Source organism: Lathamus discolor, chromosome 3 (genome assembly GCF_037157495.1).
Source record: "Lathamus discolor isolate bLatDis1 chromosome 3, bLatDis1.hap1, whole genome shotgun sequence".
In the NCBI taxonomy this organism is placed as follows: Eukaryota; Metazoa; Chordata; class Aves; order Psittaciformes; family Psittacidae; genus Lathamus; species Lathamus discolor.
Genome location: NC_088886.1, coordinates 149,955,817 through 149,973,957, shown reverse-complemented (window position 1 = coordinate 149,973,957; position 18,141 = coordinate 149,955,817).

Here is an 18,141-nt window from a genome sequence, read left to right as displayed (position 1 = left end):
ACCACATTTGTTCATGTAATAATGTTGCATGTCAGGCAAGAGTCACTGGGGAGAAGAACAAACATGTTCTGAAGCACGTGTGTGATGACACACGGAACATTGCAGCCATCCCCTTGCCAATGGTGGCCTGGATTAGAAAGACATAATGAAAACACACACTTTGTTTAGGCACTGGGAAACAAATGGTTTCATAAGCCTGTATTTTACATTCTTCTTGTTATTTTTCCCCCTTCAGGGTAGTTCTTTCCCTCTTTTCTAAAGGCCCATGTTACCATGGGAAACGTGACAGGAACCAGCAGACGTTGTTAGCCTGGGAGATCTTGAATAATTCCTTATGTGAAAACATTTTAATTCCTAAGGTATAATTTTAAGGTGCTGATCCAAAGCCCGCTGTAGTCTATAAAAGGCTTTTCACCAGAATTAAATGCATCAGAGTTAACCAATTAACGAATTCCTGCAATGAGAAGACAAAGGGTACGCTGAACGATGCAGAAACGGCTCTTTTGAAGACCGAAGGAGTTGAGCTTATTAACAACGTAGAAAACCGTTGATTGAGTCAACACAAAGCATTTTACAAAGTGTTTGGCTCGCACAATTCAGAAGTCGATTCACTGTCAGAATATTTGTGCTGGACTTGTCAGGTGTCTATTGCAGAAGTAACAGCTCTGTTTGCACAAGTCGCTGCTAAACACTACCAGCATTTCTAACTGCCTGATCAGATGGGCTTCTAGCCCATCATCTGTTTAAAATATGGAGGTATTTTCTTGTTCTGCTTTTAAAATTGACCAGGTATCCCTAAGGAGGGCTTGGAAAGCTTAATTACCTGATGCTTAGCTGGCAACCTGCTAAAACGCAACGCAAAACCTCAGTGAACATTAGTTCACTTTGATTTTTGCATGAGTAACCTTCAGAAAGCTACATGACTGTGTAATGTATGCAAACTATTTTTTAAGAGAAACTGTTTCATCTTTTATTCTATTAATTCCTTTATCAAATGGGAATAGGAGCCGATGGGTTTATTTACATCTTATCAGCGAGCAAAACATTGCAATCGCAAATAATCCCAAGCAGAAATCTTCCACGAACATTGGAGAAACAGCTTTTCTTGCAGGTGCTGATGTGCTGAATCAGAAGTCAAGGCTCAGAAAGAGACTGAGAGAAAATAAAGGTATTTGGAATGCCTGAAACATCAGAGTTTTCATTTCTCCAAGATGAGCTTTCTACATCTTACCCCAATGTATCTGTTTGAATTTGACTGAAGGTCAACGTATTCCCTTTGTGAAATGAAAAGTATCTAATTACCCTGTACATCGGGGAGCTCAGGCAAGGAGAGTTAATGAGAGCTGTACAGAAACATGAATATTAAACAGTTAATGTTGCATAACTCATGTTGCTGTCCTGGGGTCTGATCCAAACCCCACTGGGATCGATTCAAGGATCAGCACACTCAATCCAAAGGGGTTTGGTTCAGCCTTATATATGTATGTACTTTCTGGGCAGACTCATGAGTAAAGTGAAGGGTTGGAGATGGCTGCACCATCCCTGAGCACCATTCCCAGCCCATGTGATCCTGCTCCAGCCAGCACGTCCCTCCTGGGACACATCAGCTTTGCTGTAACACAAAGCCTGGCCCATCTCCTTGGTTATCTGTGTTTGCTGAACAGTTGCAATCATCATTTAAATGCTCTATTTCTTCTGTCAAGACTTTATGGTAATTATAAGTGCAATTAGTGTTACTGGGTAGCTCATAAGAAACTATTGTATAACACAGAGGTCTCAAATGTGCTAGGTGATCTGTAGTTTAGAAGATAGATGTACCCAGACAGAGGCACACACAAGCATGAATTTAAAAGACACCTCTCAAGCTACCAGGTAACTCAGACCAGCCTGGCCACCAGTGTCCAGAAAAACTAAAGCACTCACAATAGCAAAAAGCACATATGTGACCCAAAATAACAGCTAGTTACAAATATACACAGTTTTCTGTTTAGATTTGGCCATTTCATACACTGAGTTAGGCTTCAGATGATTAACTGACTTCAACTATTCAATTACTTTTTGTTAACAAGAAACCCTCTAAACCGAGTAATGTCAGAATCTAGAATGACCTCTGTGGATGCACCCATGTCTAAATTTCTCCCTGGAATGAGTTTCACCTTGAAAATACTTTGTTTTTGTCATTTAATTAGGGAAAAACTTTTAATTCCAAAATCAGATCTGCATCCTTATTTGCTGTGTGCAGAACATATTCTTATGTATGAGATCCCAAAATAGACCCCGACAATAGAGTGAATAACAAAAACCCAGGCGAAATCTCTAAATCTCAGTTCTCAGCAAAACTACCATTGCTCCCCAGCCCTACCCCACGCAGGTTGTTGTATTTGCATCCTGCCTCTGGTGAGCATTAATGCATGGGAATAGCTGCCTGTGGTGAGGCTACATCCTCTGTAGCCAGCGGAGATGCTCCCTGTCCTGTGGCCATCCCAAACCCAACACTCCTAGAGACCAGAAAGTTTCAAGCTCATCCCCACATGCCATGTATCTGAAGCTCTCAGGTCATGTCTATGCAGGCAGGCTTGGGGAGATGGGATAAACCACACGGCCATGTGAAGTCAACGGGTATTTTCCAAATGATACTAAATCTCTGTGTGAAGTCTGTCATTTGGGAATAGAGTGACCTTGGCTCACTGTAGCTTAATCCTCCTCTAATCCTCCTCTCTAAGGCAGGATTACAGTACAGTGAACTAAGAAATTTCTCCTCCTGGATGAGAGATTCCATGCAGGAGTTTAACATGTTTTAACTCTCTTGTACTCACCCTGCACGGTGCAGCCCCTCTGCCTGTGCCAGTATCATCCCTGGCAAGACATGGTGCTGGCTCCCTAATTCCCTCCTTACTTTTCAGGTCTACTGAAATTAATTGGAATACCAGAACATGGCATAACCTGGCCCAACGCTGTAAAACGTTGTACATCCCGAATTTCATCTCAGAGGGGAATTTTTGCAGCCAGTTATACCAATGGACTTGATTTATTCTGTTGTTATTGCTGAACGGCAATATTCCACTTCGGCATTTAGATAGAGATGGAGAATAGAACACGCTTAGCGTGCGGAAGGTGCAGAGACAAAGTAACTCCAATTCTGTGATGTTTTAAGGTGCTGTGCCTGCTGTCAGCTCACGATAAATCAGGTGCCAAGGAGGCCCTCTGTGGGCAAACCACTCTTTAGCAGAAACCAATGCTTTAGTGTTGCCTAATGGGATGTCGGATCATTAGAGTGCCGTCGGTTTCCAAGGAACAACAGGAGCAATTAATTTGGTCTCACATCACAGAAGGTAGCAGCACATGCTTGTTTGAGGAGAATAATACATCACAAGGAGCCCCAAGCAGGACTTGTGGGCTGCTGGTTTGAAACTGTAATGCTTGTAGACGACTTGGAGTCATTTAAACTTTTATCACCAGCTCTTGTTAAAACCAATGACATGAATTATTTTAAGTCTTGGTGGTATTAAGGCAGGAGGAAAAACCTGGCAGAAGCTTGTAGTCTATGCAGAAATAAATGCAGTATGTTGATTTTCCGCCCACAATGGCTCATGCATCTAATTCATTTCATTTTAGGGGGTTTAAATTGGTTTAATTTCTTGGTTCTTATCTTTACTAATGGAAGATGGTACCTAAAATAAATACATACAACTAGAACATAAAGCTCCCAGTCTGTTAGCATTAGCGGGAGGTATTTTTCATGCAAACTTGGAATTATTTTTAACTTAAGGAAATATCTACAATGACTTCAGTGAGTTTACTTACGTGGCGTGAAAACCTGAACTAACCCTCAGCTAATTCAGCTCTCTGCTGACTACAGGTGGTATTAGATTAAGACTAATGAGCCCTCAAGACAATCATGCACAAACCTGAACTCTGGTATAAACCAACATGCTTATCAGCTTGTTTTTAGACACTGCAGGCAGAAATCTGCTCCTCATTAAGGCTGCCCTTGTGGGACAACAACTAACCACATTTTAATGACTGATAAACTGCCTCTGAGAGGTTTTAAGGTATCACCTTAAAAATGCATAGCAATATCTGAGCCCCGCGTGTCCTGGATCTTTGGCTTTCTGCTGCAATGTGAGATAGATTTCATCTACAGATGAGCTTTTCTCCGTGGATGGAAGTTTTCACTTTATCTGCAGGAGTATTTGCAGGTTTGGATCACTTTTCTGTGTTCAGTACAAGCTGCTTAAAGTTGTGTTTCAAATAGGAGGATCAAGGTTTTAGTTTAAGTTCTTCTCTGCTTTTATGCATGTAAAGAAAGGAAAAATAAGTCGTTTCTACTGCAGTGTTTCTACTGAGGTATTGACATTCAGAAGAAATCAATAAAAGCCCTGCTGTTTATACTACACGGTGGTGGAGGGGAGCTCCCACCCCATGCACCAAGCACCAAACGAGACCATGTTCTACCTGCAATGAGCAAAGTAGTAACCATCTCTTTGAAGATTTACAAAGAAAAAACAACTATCCTTTAAATATTCCCTCTGCTAAAGCTGGAAGTAGAACCCACTGTTGAAATGTGATATGCGGGGAACTTCAGGCTGGCTTTGGTGGGACTGTGAATTCAGCCTTAATTACGGATAAGGTTATCCTGTGTGGCGGTGCTGAAACACATAGGAGGAAATTAAATCATGGAATCATAGTATCGTAGAATGTTTTGGGTTGGAAAGAAACTTAAAGCTCATCCAGTTCCAACCGCCTGCCACAGACAGGGACACCTCCCACTAGAGCAGGTTGCTCCCAGCCCCATCCAACCCAGCCTTGAACACTGCCAGGGATGCGTCACTGCCACTGTTACTCTTCCAGAAGGAGTCGTATATTGAGCAGTTGAAGGGAGAATCTCCCTTACCTCTTCAAGCTCTTCAGCTGCAAGCAATGGTGACACCCAGATCAACTCCCTTGAGTTTAGGTTTGCCCAGAACTGAGTATTGTGGCAAAAGCCTGGGAGCATCCTTCGCTCATGGTACAGAAGACAGGCTGTACGCAGCCTGTATCAAACATTGTCTTCGGGTCAAAGCCTGGTGAAGAGTTTGGGGCCCTGAAATTGCTGATGGCTTCAACTTGCTGAAAGAGCTTAAAACCAAACCAAACCCCCTGAAACTCACCACTTGAGTCTGGGGGCAAGGGAGATTGTCAGTAGTAAGGAGAACGGTCTATGCAGTATGAAACACACCTACTACTGACCGGCAACTTCTGAGACTGCAGTAGATCCACTTTCAGACACAAGGTCAATGTGAATCCCTCCTGAGCACAGAATTACACCTCCGAGCCTCAACCTCCATTTACAAGATTTCTTTTCCCTGCAATTTTTATGGCATCTTCAAAAAGCTGAACTTCATTTTCCTTGGGTCTGCAGAGAACCTGAAATGATCCTTTTGAGCGCGCGAATTGTCTGAAGTATAGAAGTGAAAACCAACAGGGCAATTGAAATGTCAGCGCTGCCCAGCGTCTTAACCACTAGTCGTGTTTAGAAAAATGATGAGTAAAGAGCTGATGACATTTATGGCACAGTGCAAAAGTCTTGTCTTCAAACCCCGTAACTGCTGTCACAACATAGAGCTGCCATGTTTCATTCCAACCCCTATGAGCAGTGACTCAACAAAGCACTGGACATCGGTGAAAAAAGGTGAATCTTCAAACAAATGAATCTCAATATATTCCAAATACATTGATTTAAATAATTTTAGTATTAAATTTAAAATTATCTATTCCAAATACATTAATTTAAATAATTTTAGTATTAATTTTAAAATAATCAGTTACAAAACCTGGAGATGGTGGCACCAGGTCACAGAGGTAGAAGGTGTCTTTTGTGTAGTGTAGTGGGCACCTTCCTGTGCTGAGCTCAGCTTTGTCCTGAAGGTCTGTTTAACACCACGTTTAAGGTAGAAAGCATTAATTGCATTATCATCACATACGTATAATAAAAATATTAATAGAGTACATTAGGTACAGCTAATCAGTTCTGTATTCTGAAAACATCTTGACCTAAAATATCTCTTCCAGCTTAGAATGGGTTTCAAGAAAAAGTGTATTTCTGTGTAAAACCCCAGCCAAAACCATTTATTAACCAGCTGGTGGCAGTGTTTTCATTAGGAAGAGATAAAAGTCACTCGTTTTCCATAAAATCCACTCTTTTAGCTACTAAAGTGGAAGAATCATACTTGTTATTTGGCTTCCCCCATTAAAATTCTAAGCCAATCTGTACAAGAAATAAACCCCCTTAGTCACTGCAGCAGAATACTTTGCCTTTAACAGGTTCTCTAATGCCAGGAGAGCACAGATATGTTTCATTTCCCTTTCGACCTTGGTTGTAGTTTATGCTGCCAGAATGCTGCTTTCTTAGAGGGACCCTTGCTTTTCTGTGCAAGTTAACTTAGATTTCAAACCGAGACGTTAAGAGTGCAATAAAACCATGACAGATTTAATATTGGCTTCTACCCACTAGTGGGCATTGTGTTTTGAAAGAGAGCGTTAGAAATTGTTTCTGGGAAAGCAAAGCACCGCAATATTACCTTGCTCTCCCCACACATGCAGCAGTGGCGTGTTCCCATCACTCTCCTGAATCTTAATTTAAGCCAGGCCATCTCTGTGTGGAGGAGAGCTTCATCTCTCGTTATGGCATTGGTTAAAAAGAAATACCAATTAATCAGCATTTATCAGAAATGGCTTACAGAATACAGACTGACTTAGCTGGAAATACCTCTCCTATACCCATCCTTCCTAAGCTTCCAGCAACGAGCCTTGACATGCTATATTTACAGACTTTTTCCATCCTGAAATAACAGGTACCAAGAATACTAAGTGGTAAGGGAAAGCTATTCTGACCCCTCTGATTGAGAATAACATCGCACTCCTACTCGGAGGAATCAAACACTCCCCCCCATATGTGATAGCCATGCCATCTGCACTACCTCCATCTGCTAACCGGCATCTGAAGCCTACACATATGTACCCAAAACTGATGCCAGTATGTGTCGGAACACCTCCTTTATGTCTGGGAATCACATCATGCTATAGCTAAGATGGAAAAATAAGAGATGCTTATTATAATGCACAAACACCTCCACCAGCTTGGGTGCAGAGCCAACAGAACCATTAACTGCGGGTCCAACTGCTGCACCCCTGTGCTCATGCTCTCCCTACATCCCCCCCATTGCACCTAAATTAGTGCAGATGCAGTAGCTGCAGGGCTAATGCCTTTATGTAGGGTATAATGAGGTTTAGGAAAGCCTCATGACCCACTGTAAATACCTGCACTGCAGCTTGGAAATGGCCAGTTTCGATGGCAGCTCTCCAAGGCTGGGCACTTCTCTCTCTTTTTAGCACCATGAGTGCTCAGCTTGCTTTGGATTATCTGAGAATCACTGAAAAACAAAGAATAAACACTTACTGACTCCAATAAATGTGCTAATCTCTTAGAGACAAGCACTTGGGTGCTTTGCTGAACTGGGAGATCTTGTCTATAGGCTGCGCTTGTTAGCTTTCAGCTTTGGTTTGTTTCTGTGGTAGACTAGAAATTTCAGTGCAACAAACCCTGAGATTAAAACCCCACATTATTAAATGGGAAAACCCAAATGCACATGCATATGTCGTGTCAAAAGAGGAACTGTGTCATTCAGTTTACCAAAAAGGTCAAAGTGATGCTTGGCTTCAATGGCTCCAAAGCAACTCAGTGCATCCAGGGTTGAGGGGAACCTGGTCCAGGTGCTAGGGTGGACAAGCATCATCAATCTGATACCTGGAGGAGAGTGGACCAGGGAGCTGAATGGGTGAGCTGGCAAAGAATCTCCCTCCCTCTGACTTTGTCAGGATTGATTGATTTCAGCAGATCACTTCATTTTTTTACGATCTGGCATTTCACAATGGAAAACTGTTTGGATGAGACTTCTGGGCAACCCAATTTCAATTCCTTTTGGGGTTTTGTTTCATTCCTCATCTTTTCCAGTACCTGACGAATGAGCAATTTCTGCATAGATTGCAAATGTCTGGAATCAAATTTGCCCATAAAATCCCCTTAGGAGGCACGTTTCATTATTCCTTTCTCAAGTTAGAAAATACTGTAAATATTTCTCGGTGAATGAATGATTGATGTTTCAATCATGTTCGAATTTGCATCCACCTTGGTGTTCTTTCCCTGTGCGTATTCCCAGGAGCTGGCTGAATGATCACAAAACCAGGCAGTGCAGAGTGTTCGTGGAATCACATTTGGTGCTCATTCCCCAAATACCGCCCTACGGTTACATAGCCATGGTCCCAGGGTGAGAGAGAAGCCAGAGTGTGAACTGGAGAAGTGGCACCATAAATGACCCAGCATGAAATCCACAGAAATCTGCTGCCTGTCGGCAGTGGAAAACAATCTCCCACAATACAAGGGGTAATGGGTTAAAACTTAAACAGGGGAAGTTTAGATTGGATCTAAGGAGGAAATTCTTTCCTGTGAGGGTGCTGAGGCACTGGAATGGGTTGCCCAGGGAGGCTGTGAGTGCTCCATCCCTGGCAGTGTTCAAGGCCAGGTTGGATGAAGCCTTGTGTGGGATGGTTTAGTGTGAGGTGTCCCTGTCCATGGCAGGGGGGTTGGAACTGGATGATCTTGAGGTCCTTTCCAACCCTAGCTATTCTATGATTCTGTGATTCTATAATATGTTGGTGCATAAATCACAGAAAGGCAGGAAAGACGATGGGTACATAAACAGAAGGGGAGTTCACACCAGGACTCGTGCCTTGTGTTCATCAATCTTTGATATTTATTCATTAGCATATAATGGTGCAAACTGATTTTTCCTCTTTTGGGTTTTTTTTATCTTGGATCTTATAATACTTTTACAGTATACTTGCTGCAATAGGAAGCTGTAACAGATCCAATACTTGTTTACTTTACTTAATCTGTGTATTTTGACAATTGGCATCATCATAGAAAATATTTTGTATTTAGAGCCTACCTTTTCATGGAGAACAGCTTCTCAGCCAGCCGCAAATGAACACTTTGAGTTTGTTCCTGGTGCTGGTGGTACTGCCTTGTTTTGCCTCCTGAAGCATCTCCTGTAAGAACACAAGTAGCTATTGGAGCTGGCAGCAATCGGATGGAGTAACTGAATTGCATGGAGCTGCTGTAAACGTCAGAAGCCTCCTGCAAAGTCCTTGCTGTACCCTGCATAATCTGAGGGCCAGTTCCCATCCCATAAATGTGAGGTTATGATGTTGCTGGGATATTCGCACTACCACATTCCTCAAGGACCTGCATCACCTCATTGTTTTCCTTCAATGTTCAACACCAGAAAACCTTGGGTTCTCATTCACCACAATGATGGTGATACAGAGCAGTTCAGCTGCTCCATGCATTCAGCGCCAGCTGATTTTTGCTGCTACAATAAACCTGAAGACCTACTTGCCCACAAGTCAGACTCAAACCCTACTAATTGTGCATACCACCAAAAGACTGAGGAAAAGGCTGAATCCTCAGCTGGGAGAGGATTTTCAAACTAAACAGCATTTTGAGGCTCAGATTTGGCTTTTACTGGGTGCTGGCATCTCAAATCCATTTGATGCTTTTGAAATCCTCAATTTTCCCAGTGTTTGTCTGCTTTTCTTCTCGAAACACTTCATACCAACGAGTTATGGCCAACCCTCCCAACCCTCTGTCGCGGTTCAGCCTTTCCCAGCCTTTTCAGTCCCCTTTGGTTGGATTTGTTGTCGTTAGAGGGCACTCTTCCATTCTTCTGCCTTTTTTCAACCACATTTTGAGTAATGATTATTGCAATGTGCAGAACCACGGGGCTGTGGCAGGCGAGGGGTGAGGGGAGAAACACGCTCAATCCAAAAGGATGCTATTTTCACTCTAAAACCTAATACAGTTCTGTGAATGTGTTCTCTGTGAGATGACATTTGCATGATCTTTGCATAGCTAGCAGGGTATACAATTTAAGGGAACAGGCATTAACTATTTCACATTGCAACAGCTACCTATGAAGGCTGGGTGATTTCCCAGCAGGAACTGGAGTGGGTTAATGCAACACAGCCGTTCCTTGACATTGCAGGGTATTAAAGTAGAGGTGTTAAGGTGACTACTCTGTACCTAAGTTTAGTGATGGATATCTCTAAAATCCTCCAATCCCTTCAACTCACTTCAAGAAGCTGTTCTGAAATCACAGGCTTGCCAAAAAAAGATGTCAAAGACCCAAAAGTTACTTTAAAATATGTAGGAAACGTATTTCTGAATCAGAGACTAAGAAATGTCTCATAGTCATAAAACCATAAACCATCTATAATGCCATTCCAACATTCAAAGTGGTAATATTCATATATCAAAGCCGAGGTGCTGTTAGCTTCCAACTTTTGTAGGATGGCATTCGTCTTGATGACAAAAGTAATTATGGAATGCTAACCCGCAGCAGCTTCAAGCTCGCAGAGGAAAAAGTACCGCGTCTCCCATCTCCAACCACATTTAAAGCGATGAATATGAAGAAAGAGCAAAATATACATACGCCACAGGCTTTTAACTTTCTTGGGCAAGAAAACATCCTCAAAATAGGGAAATTGCTCAGAGATCCAATTTTAGCCTGTCCTTTCTCTGCAATCTCCTTCATGCCATCACACGCTGGTTACCGATCGTGCCTGCAATTAGTTGTCGCTTGCACTACCATAATGCTGCCATCATTTGCACTGGTTAAGTACTGTGCATATTCCAAATAGAGAGTGTGTGCCAGTCTCAGCAGCAGGAATTCACATCAGGGTAAGAGAGGAAGAGAAAAAAGGACAAAGTCCCATTTTTCGGATGGAAGATTCAAGCGCAGATATAGTAGGTAACCCGCCCAAGGCTCCATAGGGAGAGTGGGGAAGCTTCCTATAGGAAATGATCAGTGCATTTTTATAGCAAGGCTCCGCATCAGGTGCGCTGCCTTCCTACCTGGGCTCAGCAGCCTGGGGATTGCGCCTCTGCAACTCCACAGCATAAAACTATGAGCAGAACGAGAGGAATCTCTTTGCTCTCCCTGCTGGCATGCAAAACTCGTTGTTTATTGAAGGTAAAAGTGAACCGTTTCCTGAAGGTCAAGGATTTTAAATGTAACCCTTAGAAATAAGAGTTTCCATTCACTGTGAGACAGGATCCCCTGGAGAGTGGCTGTGTTTGCTTTTCCTTCCCTGCTTTGTTCACTTAGTCATGAACAAGTACTTACCTCGCTGCTGCTACTGACCAGCACTGCATTTAACAAGACATTGAGGAAAAGGAGACAACTGCATTGGGATCACTCCAAAACCCCATAATGGAAAACTACCACATCATTTGTGGTGAATATTGGTAAATGCCAGGATTTATATGGTGACCACGACAAGGCTTGTGCAGACCTAATGGGGAAGACTATTTTGTTTTCATTTGCACAGCAAAATCTCTGCATTTGTTGCAAACACATTAAAAACTATATTGCCATCAGGTAGAAAACTACTGGCCTCAACTGAGAAAGCACAAACATATAGGCATCAGACTGGTTCACAGGGAAAAGTACATACATTTGGGAGGTCAAATGCAGAGTGAAATTCTGTCCTCCAGCAGCACGAAAGAGGTGTCAGAGGCCAGGAACTTGCCCCTACCCATTCCCTGTAACACAGGGTAGGAGCTGTAATGAGCTAATACTAACCATAGAACCTGAGACTGATTTGGGTTGGAAAGGACCTTAAAGCTCATCCAGCTCCAGCCCCTGCCACGGGCAGGGACCCCTTCCACTGGAGCAGCTTGCTCCAAGCCCCTGTGTCCAACCTGGCCTTGAGCACTGCCAGGGATGGGGCAGCCACAGCTTCTCTGGGCACCCTGTGCCAGCGCCTCAGCACCCTCACAGGGAAGAGCTTCTGCCTAAGAGCTCAGCTCAGTCACCCCTCGGGCAGGTTAAAGCCATTCCCCTTGTCTTATCCCTACAGACTCTTATAAAAAGTCCTTCTAATGGTATGATGTTAATGAATAACCAAATCATATATTCCCCCAAAGCAAGCCCTTAAACAACCACTTTCCAATTAATATGTCAAATGAAACTGTCTTCAGCCACAAGACCCTTAAAAATCCTGTTTTTTTTTAATGCAGTATGGCTATATCCATCTAAATCACAAGGTATTTTACACAAATAAAAAGTGAAATAGTTAAATATGGCTTAGCAAAATATCGTATAGCAAAATAACATTAGGCTAGTGATCAAAACATCTAGTTTTCAGTTTAAGGCTGTAGCATCTATGGTATTATTAATTAGCATTGCAAGCTCAAACGTACAGCCTGGGTGACAGGCGAACAGCGCAAGCTCTCAGGGTGCCCAAGTACCTGACTTCATTCTGAGAACACAGCAAAGATAAATGTAACTCATTTCCTTAACCCAAGCACATAAATGACACCTTATTTGTTGATCATAAGGAGTCATTTGTAAAGTTCAAGTACCCAGATATGCAAATTGACTTGATGCTTTACACGTGAAACAACAAACTAGCTAAACTGCCAGGGAGCAGAGCGGAACCTCCTGGAGGTCTCATTCTCATGCACACCCTTTCCCCCCACTATGCAAAGACAACAGCGCACCACAAAGCAGCATTTGTGCACCAAAAGCAAGAGTTTGGTGATGGGAATGGAGGCAAATGCTCGCATGATGCAAAAAATAGAGAAACTGGTTGGGCTTTTCCAAGTGCTTTAGTGACCTGGTGCTTCTGTTGCATCAATTTGAAATGGAGATTGTGCTTGTCACAGTGGCTTGCCTGGCTGCTGGCAGGGAGCAGCATCCATAGGAAAGCCAGCTACATTATTGTACGTATTTATAGAATCATAGAATAGTTGGGGTTGGAAAGGACCTCAAGATCATCCAGTTCCAACCCCCCTGCCATGGGCAGGGACACCTCACACTAAACCATGGCACCCAAGGCTTCATCCAACCTGGCCTTGAGCACTGCCAGGGATGGAGCACTCACAACCTCCCTGGGCAACCCATTCCAGTGCCTCACCACCCTCACAGGAAAGAACTTCTGCCTTATATCCAATCTAAACTTCCCCTGTTTCAGTTTGAACCCGTTACCCCTTGTCCTGTCACTACAGTCCCTGACGAAGAGTCCCTCCCCAGCATCCCTATAGGCCCCCTTCAGGTACTGGAAGGCTGCTCTGAGGTCCCCACGCAGCCTTCTCTTCTCCAGGCTGAACAGCCCCAACTTCCTCAGCCTGTCTTCATACGGGAGGTGCTCCAGTCCCTGATCATCCTCGTGGCCTCCTCTGGACTTGTTCCAGCAGTTCCATGTCCTTTTTATGTTGTTTGCAGATAAGCAAAGAAGAAAATGAATACCAACCCATAATATTTCTTATTGGTTTATGCATATCTTTTTCATAGACCAATTACACCAGTTCCACCTACATGGGTCATTTGTCTTCTTTCATTTAAGGTGGTTTAAAGTACCCACAGGACCTCCATGCATCAGGTAGCATACTTCATTATGCTCAGCCGTCAGGATTTGGCCTTAAATCACTCTGTAAGCTCCTCCAGTCAATTCCCTGCATTGCCTCAAGTGGCTGTAAGGAGCCTCATTAAGAAATGAACATGAGTAACCTAAAGTACCAATGATAAGCAACAATATAAATTCTCTCTTATCCAAAGAGTAACCAAAAGTAATCAACGATAAAAGAGAATATAAATTGTGTATTAAGTTGTTTGTTTTCTTCTCATTGTGCTATTTTATTAAAAGATATGGAAATACAGCACTTGAAATTCTCATGCACATCTTGGGGGCAGCTAGAGTCCAGCCCTCAGGGCTAGCCCACACTTGGCATAGCTTCTGATGCCAAACCATGACACTGAGTCAATAATGAGTGTCCTCATTATGAAGACCTTATCTCTTGACTTACAGATTGCTTCTTCTCAAGGGGCTGGGGGCAACCTACTCTAGTGGAAGGGGTCCCTGCCCATGGCAGGGGTTGGGACTGGATGAGCTTTAAGGTCCTTTCCAACACAAACCATTCTGGGATTCTATGATTATGGTGCACTCAAGCCAGCATCTTTTAAGTGCATGACTTAGCTTCCTTGCTGACGTGCCATGGTGTTCCGTGCAACAATGATTTTGCCATATTTTGAATGTAAAAATGAATTTCAAACTGAGAAACATGAAATGAAGTGACATTTCACAGGATGCACTTTGCCAGGCATCACTGAGCAGCAGGAAATATGCTCGTGACTGTTCTGCTCCCAACATCCAGGAAGCTAACAACATTCTTATTGCCAGTAGGAAGGAATAATCTGCAGATCTGGCTAAAACTAAAAAGCAAAAGGACCAGCAGAGTCAAAAATGCCCCTTTTTATAACATGGCATGTATCTAAAATACATAGAAGTGTAGCAAAAGCCCTTATGACTTCAAACTGGGAACATGTGATATCTCTGACACATTTCTACATAGAGGGACCGGTTACCACAACTGCCATTTAGTAGCTTCGAGAAAATCATTAACAGACACAGTGGGACTCAGTTTAAAGTTAAGACAGGTTAATTTATGGCCTCAAAGGAGATGTCTGTATGAGAATTGTGGGTCTTGTGTGTCTAACCTCCCACTGTAGTATGGAATATCTCATCCGTTTGCTGTATCGATGGATTTCGCACACCCATGCAGAGATGCACCATCCAGAGACACCTGGTGCTGAGAAAGACCCATCAAACACCGCAGATGTGCATGAGCATGAAGACCCTGGCATGGGGGATTGGAAGCAAATGATCTTAAGGTCCTTTCCAACCCAAACCATTCTATGACTCTATGAAAATGAGCACCATCAAGCAGTTTTCTACCAATATACATCATGACTCCAGGTGTTTGTTTACTGTAATAATATTCTAAAACAACCTTGTAAAGAAATAATCAGTGAAGAACAGCAAAACTGCTAAATGACAATGATTTTTCTCCCAATGGACATTTTCACTTGTACTTATTCTGCCTTGATCTTTAAGGTCCCTTCCAACCCAACCGTTTTAAGGTTCTACGATTCCCTCCTGTATCTTGAATCAAGTTGAGATCCATTTGTTCTTTACATTTGACTTGAAAACAAAGTCAACAAAACTCTGCAACGTGTAGAACCATCAACTATTTGCTTGTCGACTTTTCATTTAAAATATAATAAGAAATAAAGTGGTAGTGGGACTGAAATCGCTCCAGAATAATGCTCACTCCTGTTATTTACATCTCTGTGGTTAACTCTAAATGTACACACACATCCTTGTAGACCTTTGGTTCACCCAAGTGTCATGCTACTAATTACAAAGCAGTGGCTGCTAATGAAGACCAAGCCAACTGCTCCTCGTGGAGCTCCCAGCTCCAGCATTTGGCTGCGGTTCTGGAATGCCAATGATGCTACGGTCCCCAAATGAAGATACGGAGGGCTAAAAGAGACAGCAGGCACAAACCACAAAAATCAATGAGGATGCTTTCTGGGAAGAAAAGTCTATTAGTGCACAAAGCTGCTGTGAGGTGCTCGAGGGTTGCCATAGAGATTCACTGGATTCGTTCGGCCGACAGTAAGTAGAGAACACAAAATGCTCTTACCCTTAATACGCTGAGCGTCTGATCCAAAGCCCATTGAAGGTGCTCAGCAGCTTTCTTGTTGGCTTCAATGAGTTGTGCAGGATGTCTCGAGAGCAGCACTTGATAGCTCATTTCTTATCGCATTGAGCCCTTTTATGTCCTCTGAAAGGTTCATACAGAAGGCTTTGAGAAGATAGGTCTCAGCTGATTGAGCTTTTAAGATATGCTTAATTTTAAGCATAATCAATCCAATGACTTCAAATCCAGTAAGGTATTAGAAGAAAAAGTCTTTCTATCACCACAAAGGCAGAAAAATCTCCCCTGGCTCTAACCCTGAATACCAGAGTGAAGTCTGATGTAAAGCTGGATCATTTTTGCAGTCCACAAGCCACATTCTGGTTGGGTTATGCTCACCAACCATCACATGTTTGGGCAGGACAATGAGTTCAGCTTGTTTTCTGAATAGATAAATGCAATGCCATACCAGTTTGCTATCAAAAAGATATGTAAATCTAAGGGAAGGTTCTGTCCGACTAATAAAAAGCCTATCTTTGACATTCTTTATCTTTTCCCAAACTCTGGAAACGTTTAAGCAGGCAGCTCATCAACGACATACTGCCTAAATGCTTCGCTGTTAGAAGTAATTTTTCACAATGAATCTTTAAAGTGCCAGAATATCTGATAAGTTAAATTTTGATTTTCTTTCTATGACAAATGCTTAATAGTTGTCTTAGAGTCTTTCTGCGCTATGATTTTTATCTGTATTTTATTACAGTCATAATAACATCTAATATACTCTCTCATATCTATCTTGTTCTTTCTTAAGGTCAAAATTATATCCAGAGCTGAAAGCGGCAAGAGACTTCTTCCTTTCATCCTCGCAGTATTTTAAGGCAATAAATTAGCATGTACAGGCAAATAATAGCAAATTAGGAAATCTAAATGTGATATATATATGCTTTAATATATGCTTGGTAATCAGAACACCAAGTATTGGTATGTCATTACAACAACTAATTTTCAGTCTTTCAAGTAAATGAGATGCTCTTACATTAGGCGGTTTAATTGCCTTTCTTGCCAATAAAAAGAGAAATGTTAATTCCTCCTCCTGTCTGCAGGCAGATTTCCCTTGTTCATATTTTACTGGATTTGTTCCCTACTTTTTCACCTAGTGATGACCTTAGCTGCCTCCTCCAAAGGCACAGATCCTTTGTAGGGAGCAGAGCAGCAGAAGGCAACATGCAGTAACTTGCAGAAGCCTTTGCAAGGTGCGGATGGGGATGCAGCACAGGCTCCTGCGGGGCAGTAGCAGCCCAACCCCAGGGCTCAGGACAGGCTGGCTGCCAAACATAGTGACTGCTGTGCTTGGAGATGGCTCTCACAGCACAGAGACAAGGACTTATTACTGGAAACTTATGTCCAAAGCTTCCAAAGGTAGATAGAAGTTAGAGTAAAGTAGGGTAAAAGAAAAATCCCTATGGATTCAGGGATTCTGCATGTCCTTTAAATGCATTTTAATGTGTTTTACCAAAGGACGCATGAAGAAAAAGAGAAGAAAAGACATAATATTATTAGCACAGGGTTGAATAAATTATAGCAGCTGGACTTTGAAAACGCAGGTGTATAGGACACCTCTCACTCAGACTCATCAGGAAATAAGCATCTCACCTGCTCCATAGAATCATACAAACCTGTAATGGTTTGTGTTGGAAGGGACCTTAAAGCTCATCCAGCTCCAACCCCTGCCATGGGCAGGGACCCCTTCCACTGGAGCAGCTTGCTCCAAGCCCCTGTGTCCAACCTGGCCTTGAGCACTGCCAGGGATGGGGCAGCCACAGCTTCTCTCCTCAATAGTACTTGGAGTAATGGACAGAGACCACCTTTCTTTGTCCCAACACCTCCAAAGCACCTTCCAGATCCACTGCTTGTGACACTGCTTATGCGAGAGGGCTTAATGAAGATAATGTCTTATTTTCCAAATGGAGAAATCAAGTAGAAATGAAGTGACTTATGTAAGGTCACAAACTGAACTACTATCAAAGGCCAAGAATCAAGGCATTCCCAGCTGCCTGACTTGCTCCTCAATCCCTTGACAAAGCATTACTGTTCCTACCCTTTCCATTTGTTTATCCTTTCTTTTAGGTTAGCCAAGAAAAACAGTAAGGAAAGTCAACCCAATATCTTATCACCGAGCAATGAGTCCCTGCTCTCCAGCAAGGACCATAACTCACTGCAGCACATTACGTATGCTGTAGGCTAGCATGCCTACAGTCGCTCCATTGTCCTCTTGGCACTGAAAAAAGACACAGGATGTCACATTTCCAGTTCCTGTCAGCACTGAAGTTAATGCGCTGAGCAATGGCACCCTCCAATCCTTGTTTTCTGACAGAGATCACTAAGGTTACTCTCTGATCTTTCCCGAATAAAGCCACCTTTAAAGTTCAGAACAGAGCTCAGCGTTACACGTCAAAGGCAGTGTAGCTACTGTGGGTTTTCAGTGAGTGGTGATGGCAAGATCAGACCACGGGTGACAGAACTTCTGTAAGTCAGTTGGATAACCCACATTTCCCAGGCTT